The sequence below is a fragment of the Gordionus sp. m RMFG-2023 genome, chromosome 5 (assembly GCF_954871325.1).
Source record: "Gordionus sp. m RMFG-2023 chromosome 5, tfGorSpeb1-WG-v2, whole genome shotgun sequence".
Classification (NCBI taxonomy): Eukaryota; Metazoa; Nematomorpha; class Gordioida; order Chordodea; family Parachordodidae; genus Gordionus; species Gordionus sp. m RMFG-2023.
Window position 1 is genome coordinate 27001490 of NC_088779.1, and position 8157 is coordinate 27009646.

Genomic DNA, 8157 nt, shown 5'->3' on the forward strand with positions numbered 1-8157 from the left:
ATTCCCACGAAAATTAAAAATCGCATTATAATTCTAGTATTTAATAAATTTTTTATATAATATTGTATTTAATAAGTTATAAAAACTTGTTCTTTAAAAAATTTTCTAGTCAATATTTTATACTCACTACAATTAGAATTTTCAATCAAAAAAATTTTATATTTATATTATATGAGAATTTAAGCTGAGGCTAGTTTTTAAAGCAAATTTTATAAAAAAAAATTTGACACTAAACTTTATTTTAATTTATATTTTTTAAAAAAAAATTTATCTATAATATACCTAACAAAATAAAAAGTGGGTTATAACTTTTATTTCTTCTTATATTCATAAGCGCTAATTAGTAATCAGGAGACCCAAAAGAAAGCGACTACTTACGTCAACGCATAGGAATTCAGATTATAAAATCTAATTTTACACGCCATAGGTTCATTCCCCGAGGAGCCGATTAATCTAGATTTTCTTCTTCTTCCCTAAATTATTTAAACCCCCCCCCTTCTTCTTCATATAATCATTTGCATTTATTATATTTCTATTATATCTATTATTATACTTTGTATTATGAAGTCCTTGTTTGTTAAATTTCTTGAATTTTCTAGAATTATGTTTTGGACATGATTTTATTTTTATACTATCATTTTGTCAGATTTAATTTGTCTTTATTAATAAATGTTAAATTTAAAAATTAAAAAAAAAATTTCTTAAATAATTTATTTATAAAAGGAACCAAAATTCAAATAAAAATTAAAAATATTAATATAATTATTATTGAATTATGAATAATTTAAAAGAATAGATCAAAGATATGACCCGGCCGAAGGTGAGAAAAAAGCTGGCCAAAGGGGGGTTGGAGGCAAAGCCCCCAAAAAAAATTTCCCCCCCCCCCCTATAGGAAAATCCTGGATACGCCACTGTATTAGCTATTACTTATGAAAATGCTAAAAGTGTTGTTATGGTATTAATATTCTGAAAGAGAAATTAATTTTTATATAAAACAGACTTGCACAACCATCATTGTTTTGCACATGGTATCAATTTATAGTACAAGAAGGACTAGGGTTTATATCAAATAAATTGGAGATAATTCATAACCTAGTCAACAAATTTTATACCTTGAAAAAATTAATGGAAGAGTAACAAGATAAATAGAGGTTCTAAAATTCCCTTGGACGTAGCTGCACGCTGGAATAGCACATATATAATGATAGATACTGTAAATATGGTATTATTTTTTACAAAGTATTAAATTTTATATCATTGCATACATTAATATATTTATTTAATACAGAATATTGAGCCAATTATTAAGTTAGGACAATCATCTTTAGGGAAGCATAGGTTTGTCATTAAAAAGGATTTACGCCGACTATTAAGAGATCTCGAAGAATTTATGAGTCCCTTTTATAAAATAAAGAGTTCACAATCTCCAACTTTTGGGATGGCGAACTTATTTTTAAATTTTATTCACGAAAATTTAACATATGCTACAAAGAACGAGTGAAAAAAAATAAACACAGCAGCATCTAAAATGCTGCTTAAATGCGATGAATATATAGGAAAAGTGGCAAATTTTGCTAATTATGTCTGTTCATTTTTAGACCCAAGGATCAAAAAATCCTTAATTCCAATAAATATCGACATCCAAAATGATTTGAAGATCTTAAAACTTTACTGAGACAACTTATTTATCGATGATGAGAGAAAGCCGAATAATCTGACATCTGTGTCCATTTTGCATAAATTAAAAAAGTATACAAATTAAATTATATATTAAATAATTTTTTTATGACATCTATAAAGAAAATCGAAGGGTGGGTGATTTTGATAATGAAATCGGCGAAAATAGGCGAACCAGTTTGTCCTGAAAATGTTAATGCTTTAGATTGTTGGAGAGGAACCCAAGCTCGATTTCCATGCCTATCACAAATGGCGAGGGATTATCTGGCACAAAAAACAACATCTGTCCCTAGCGAGCGAGTATTCTCCACGTGCTGGAGATAGGATTACAAAAAAAGGAATCCGATTCTAATACGCTGAAAAAATGCCTAGCACTATAGTTTTGGGATGGCGATAGGAGATGAATTATATAAATAAATACTTATATTTACTTAAATAAATTTAAATATATATTTGTCATATTTATGTATTTAAAATATATTGTTTTATTTTAATATATTATTATGATGTACATGCCATCTGTTTTTAATTAATTTTAGAAGATTTAAAAAGTTTGAAATCGAAGTGCACGGAAGGATCTTTTCATCGATACTTGCGAACAAGGATCAGCTTATAACTACTCAAGGGTATATAATACAGGTTCCTGAATGAAATATTTTTAATTGTAAAAATTTTTGATGGGAAGGCAATTTTTGCCTATATATTGAGCAATTATTTTTTTTTGTAATATCCATTATCGAATTAGAGCTAAACAAATACATTTTGGCTCAAAATTAAAGTCGGGCCAACTATTGAGACAACCAGAGCCAACTCCTGAGTCAATTTACCTAATCGATTTGAGACTAATTTTTACAACTTTAGGACAGATCCCAGAAGTTATTAATTAAATAATCATATATTACCCTCATTTTTTGATGATACATGAATTATAAATATCGATAAATTCCTATAATAAATTTTTCCCGGTCTTAAAAAATAATTTCGAATTCGATATTAATTATTTAATTAATATGGAATTGAATTACTTGTCCTTTTAATTTCAGATTATAAAAAGAGAACAATTTTTAATATTTCTATGCTAATAATGAAATATTCGTCCTCTATACATAAAAATATGATTGAGTAAAGTAGTAACAATAAAATAATATATTAAGTTGGCTAGGAGGTGGTGCGTGGGTCGGTGTTCGATTCGGTGTTCGGGTCGGTATTCGGGTTGGTGATCGGGTCGTGCTCGGGTAGATGCTCTGGTTTATGGATTTGGTCGACCCATTTTTTAGGTTGGTTCTGGTTCATTTTTCAACCAAAAAAAGGGTATTGGTCGTGTAAAACCAACTAATTAACCACACTAGTTAGAAATTAAATACTTACCGGGATATTTTACTCTAATTAACCTTAACTAAATCCCATCAATTCTTCTACAAAGAGATTGGGATTTACATTATTCCATACAGTAGCGTAGTTAAGGGGGGGGGGTCTCAGAAAACCTGTGGCACATTTTCTTCTCTTTTCCACTTCCTAAAACAGTTATAAATTCATAGGACTCATTCCTTCAAATTAGCATCAGCTATTATTTACAAGCAATAGATTTCATCATGCCATCCCACTCAAACTTATGGACAATACTCATAGACCCTATGTCAAATTGTTACCTCAAATGTTCCCCTTCACTGCAAATGATCAGGCAGATTTCGATCGCATGCTAAATGCAATGACACTATTTCTTTAAAATTTTCTTTGGGGTTTGCAATATAAGTTGTAAAGGTTTTAATGGTTCATCTTAAGTTTCATGAAAGAGTAATGAAGTTCTAACCTAGGATTTCTCTTGCGTGAATACACTCACACTTTCTAACCTAAGCCAAGATACTTTAGCCAATGCAGAACTAGGAAAATCTGCCGCACTATTTATTCAAACAGATCATGGCCACTAAGTTAACTTATTTATAATCCCACACTTTAGCCTTTTTCAAAAATTTCTACCATAGTTCTTAGATAGATAATTCAAACAAGGATATTACTTTTAACAAGAAATTGCCATGACTATAATTAGAGCAAATTTTATCAGCTTTATTATATTCCATTACAGGGATCCAAATCCTAAGGAATATCGGTTCAGTTCAGGTTTAAGTTCAGATAAAAATAAAGCTTCATGGTTGAGATTCAGTTCAAAATAATAATATCAGTTCGGTTTAAATCTTTAAAACCGGTTCAACCTTTTTCACATACAAGTGTATTAGAATTATGTAGACAATTTTTTTTTCTATTCTCTAAAAAATAGTATTTCGCTATTTACAATCTAAATATCTTCAAGAATCTCTTCTGTCAAATTATATCTATAGGGGGGAAAGATAAAATTTTATGATTGAGAACCCTTTTGCTAACTTAGGTAGTTGGCACAGTCAAATAGTAAAATACAAAATTATATAAAATAAATTCTGATTTATCCGTCAAAGCAATATTAATCATCTTTAAAAGAGTTAAAATATCAAAAAGTTAAAAAAACCGGTTCTTATGCATTGACAAATATTTTAACGGTTCTTAACTATGGGATAAATATACTTCCCTAACTTTTATACTATATTTTATTCTTCTTCTAATTATTTAATGTTAAAATAATAAGTTATAATTTTTTGAAACAAAAATTCAATTCAAAAAGTGATTATTATTTATTTTCCGAAATGAAAAGAATATTAACCTGTTATAGATATTTTTATAAAAATTTATAAATTAATATTAAAAAGATATATTTGACCATTTTAACTAATTTCTTTTATTGAATAAAAATAAGATGTAATTTTTAAACCAATTTATATTATATTTCAGAATATTATATTACAATATAAAAAAAACTATTCTAATTAAATATACATTATCACACCTTCCTACAATTTTTCAAATATATATAAGAAAATATGTAATCATTTAAACATGATTAGATTTTATTAGAATTTATCGGAAAATATTTAATAGGATGAATTTGCAGATTCAATTTGCCAAATTATTTTTCCTTACAAAAATATCAAGCATACGCTTAAATATATATATTCATAAAATATTACAAATGATATATGAAATATTTTTATAACTATAATAATTTACACAAACATATAGTATTATTTTGAAAACCCCTAGATTTTAAATATATGATTTGGATTGCGTTTGATTGGTTCTTCCAGGGAATTAATATTATATTTAAAAAATATGATTAATCAATATAACATTTTAATTTTTTCCTTTTTAGCTTTCACCTTTTTTCTGGTGGTAAGCTCCTTCAATATCTCTCTCACTTTATTAGTCATCTAATTTATATTTCTGATATCCCCCACCTGAGTTTTTATCGATTCCATTTAGATCTTCCACCTGAGTATCTCTATCGCGGCTATTGTATGATCTCACACAAAAGTATCAATATCGGCAGATATCCCACCGGAGTATTCCTCACACCGAAGTATCAATATCGACAGATATCCCACCGAGTATTCTTATCGATTCCATTGTAAGCTTCATCTCCCATCAGGGTATCAATCTCGATGGATCTCCCACTGGAGTATCGCTATCAAGTCCATTGTAGATTGGTAGACATTGTGCTTGAACGGCCCCCAAAGTCACCATTATACTAGAGCTGGTCAAGAGACCGCTATCATCTTTGAGTAACCCACGAGGTCAGCTGGCCATCTTTTATTTTGGTTAATTGGACAAGTATCCTAGCACCCGGCTGTCCAAGTCTATCGGTGACCGGGGTGGCATTTCTCAGGTTAGTAATTCATCCTATCATATGTCTTTACTACACCTTAGTCATTGAAAAAAAGCAAATAATTTTTACTTTCATTACCAGTATTGAACCTGGAACCTTCTGTTTTAGTATACTGTATAAACCCACTAGGCCACCCCGGCGACCAATATAACATTTTAATAATCTACAATAAAGATATTAATAAATTTTTGTGTAAATAATAAACTACAAACTATATGGCATATATTTTTAAATTTTATTAAATCCATCCGTCTTTAATTAAGCAATGGAACTAACACGTGAGCCAAGGCGACTACATCACTTTAACTACGATGACGACCAACTCGACCATGATCTCGTCCTGCACGATGAACACTATCGCCTTGAGTAGAATTATGTCCGCCGCGACCATTATTAACCACCATGTCGACTATAGTGACTACGATCATTATCTATGAAAATAAAAAAATAAAATATAAGGATTCGGAACAAAAGCCTTTTCCCTTTTTCTGCTCGTTCCAGTTCCCCGTTTTGTTCCAGATTAAAGAAAGTTGTTTCCATTTAAGCATTTTCCATAAATAAATTTAAAACGTTCCCGATCCCCAAGCATTTTTCGATAACTCCTCAAAGTGTTATACGTTATGGAACTCTAAGGACCGTATTCTATATAATATTTAAATTAATAATATAGTTCCCATGCTTCTCTAAAATATGGCATATATTTCTGAGAACGTTCTTGGGGTTGATTGGACTATTAAATATAATATTGTACATTAGATTATAAGGATAAAAGATAAAATATAAGTAATAGAGATTATATACCTAATTCTTTGTGCCCATGAGATTTGTGTCCGCGCATATGCACGATCGAAACCAGAATCATTAATACGAAACTTAGAAGGAGTAGTATTTTCATTTTTAAAATGTTAGTAAAAAAAATATTTTAATCGTTTAATAGTTGTTTTTTTTAAAAAATGAAATTATTTTTCGCGATTTGTTAATGAAAATGCTTCTTCATTTGGCTAAATATTTAATTAAACAAATATCGAATCCAAAATTTTTTTGGTCCTTAACCAATTTTTTCTATTATAGATATCTCGCAAATTATTTTTATATTACTTTTTTTTAAAAATAGTATAGGAAATAAGGTAAAAAGATAAGTAAATATTGATATTAAACATTAATTAAAGCCAAATTTATAAAGGATTTTTTCCAGCTATCTTATCCAAAATTGAAGGATAAAATGATCTATTTACAATTATAATTTCCCATTTTGTCCGTAAAATTCTAACGTAGGCAATGATTTTTCCAGGGGATGGCTAAAAGACTATTTTGATAATGTGATGGAATTTAGGATATTTATTTTGTTAAAATTTCATACAAATTGTCATCCTTAAAAAATGCGGCGTTGTTTGATCGGAAATACATAGAGATAAAGTTTCTACTTCACATGTTGTAATCGTTTAATGACAAGGTAATTAATAGTGAAAGCTTGCGTGATTTTAAATTAAATATATGTTTAAAGGGTAACCTGGAAATATATTTTAATTTTAGAAGATTGATGCAACTTACTTTCTCTTTCCAAATGCCATATTTTTACTTTTTCTTGGAAATTGGGTAAATATTTTTAAAAAAATTAGATAAAATTTTGTTACAATTTATAAAAAAAATTAATCCCGTGACATCTTCGATCAGTCTGCAAATAATGATTATTCATGGTTCTTTATATTTAAGCGAATTGTTTGTTCGAGTGATTCGATAACTTTTCTTTCAAATACATTATCTTAAAAATAATATAGAAAAGTCTGAATTTATATCATGTTTAATTTTTTTTTGAAAGAATAAATCTTTCAAATTACATAAAAATTCTTAAAATTAATATATAATTTAGTTTCATATTATTTCCCTCAGAATAAAAATTGAAAAGCTAAGAATATTTTTCCTTTAATTGCTCTGAATTAAGAAATAGTCAAAGATTAGAATTTTTTTTTACTGAATTTTATAGATATTTTTCTTAAAAATATAAGTCGATTTACAGAGCGGTATTCATTTTTTATATGATAGTTTTTTTAAAAAAAATCTTGTTTTAAAAAATAATTTAGTTCAAAAATTGAATTATATCCATGAAATTTACGAATAATATGTTAAAAAGTAAATAAATTTTTCAATATTTAAATTTCTATCATATCCTGGGTAATTTGGCAAAATAATCACACTCAGTTTCAAGGCAAATTTTATAAAACTGTGAGATGTCAACATGGAAGTAGGATTTTAGTTATGCCACATAGCCTTTGCCGAGTTAAGTATACCAATGAGCAAGGTCTTGAGATCTTTGGAATATGTCTAAAAAAAAGAAATAGATATGAATTCTGATAAAATATTATGTTTATACTTTAATACTTGACGGTAATTTGGTTTTAAAACTCTAGCAATGGTTACCCATATAAAATTTATAATGCAATAAATATTGGAATACATTTCAGAATTTGATCCTCAAGTCGTTTAGCCAACTTCAAGGACCTCCAAACTTTAAATCCTTAGCACACATTTTATGATCCACGGGCCGTTGAAAATTAGATATATAGCAAGATGTTGTTGCTCCACTTTTCGCAGTAGATTTATTATTACACACCTATCACTTCTCTCAAACAAATAGTCTACAGTTGTATCACCCCTGATTTTTAGTCACCAGCTTCTTTGCTTCCTTTGTAAAGAGTGAACAACAACCATTTAGAGAATATCACCGAAAT

At 28.3% G+C, this 8157-nt stretch overlaps 1 long non-coding RNA gene across 1 annotated transcript; it reads right to left on the reverse strand.

The window, feature by feature from the left end:
- Positions 1–4808: 4808 nt before the first annotated feature.
- On the reverse strand, positions 4809–6695 carry LOC135929895 (uncharacterized). Its single transcript, XR_010572660.1, has 3 exons — positions 6664–6695; positions 6230–6300; positions 4809–6070 (listed from the first exon to the last, which is right to left on the reverse strand). It is a non-coding gene; the product is annotated as an uncharacterized LOC135929895 (long non-coding RNA).
- Between the last annotated feature and the right edge of the window lie 1462 nt (positions 6696–8157).